This window comes from Atta colombica, unplaced genomic scaffold (assembly GCF_001594045.1).
Source record: "Atta colombica isolate Treedump-2 unplaced genomic scaffold, Acol1.0 scaffold52, whole genome shotgun sequence".
NCBI classification, from domain to species: domain Eukaryota; kingdom Metazoa; phylum Arthropoda; class Insecta; order Hymenoptera; family Formicidae; genus Atta; species Atta colombica.
Genome location: NW_017259542.1, coordinates 942,114 through 942,505, shown reverse-complemented (window position 1 = coordinate 942,505; position 392 = coordinate 942,114). Strand labels below are relative to the sequence as shown.

The 392-nt window shown below is 24.7% G+C and overlaps 1 protein-coding gene across 1 annotated transcript in view; it reads right to left on the bottom strand.

Moving 5' to 3' along the window:
- LOC108691772 (succinate dehydrogenase [ubiquinone] flavoprotein subunit, mitochondrial-like) overlaps positions 1 to 392 on the bottom strand; it is a 10,825-nt gene that overhangs the window by 6,106 nt on the left and 4,327 nt on the right. The window lies entirely within an intron of this gene.

Below are 392 nucleotides of genomic sequence, written 5' to 3'. Positions count from 1 at the left end.
GTGGAAATAACAGATTTTATATATGGGGCATTATCATGGTCAAGTCAAGATTAACATGAGTTTTTTTAAATAGGAACCATTATTTTTTATTGCATATTCTTGTAGCTGAAGTCGAATCATTTTCAATATTATATAAAATTATATAAAATTTTTTCACGAGAATATATTTACAGTATTGGATATAAATATAACGTAATATTTTTTGCAATAAATTTATTTATAATTTTTCAGCATATTAACATCTTTTTAGGATGTCGGATCAAATTATTAAAATTGCTTGTCAATTTAATTTGTGATATTACTACAGTTGTAATATTACTACAGTTTATACGTGTAAATCCGGAAAATCAATTCAGCGCGCAGTTCGAATGACTACAAATGTATATATGCAA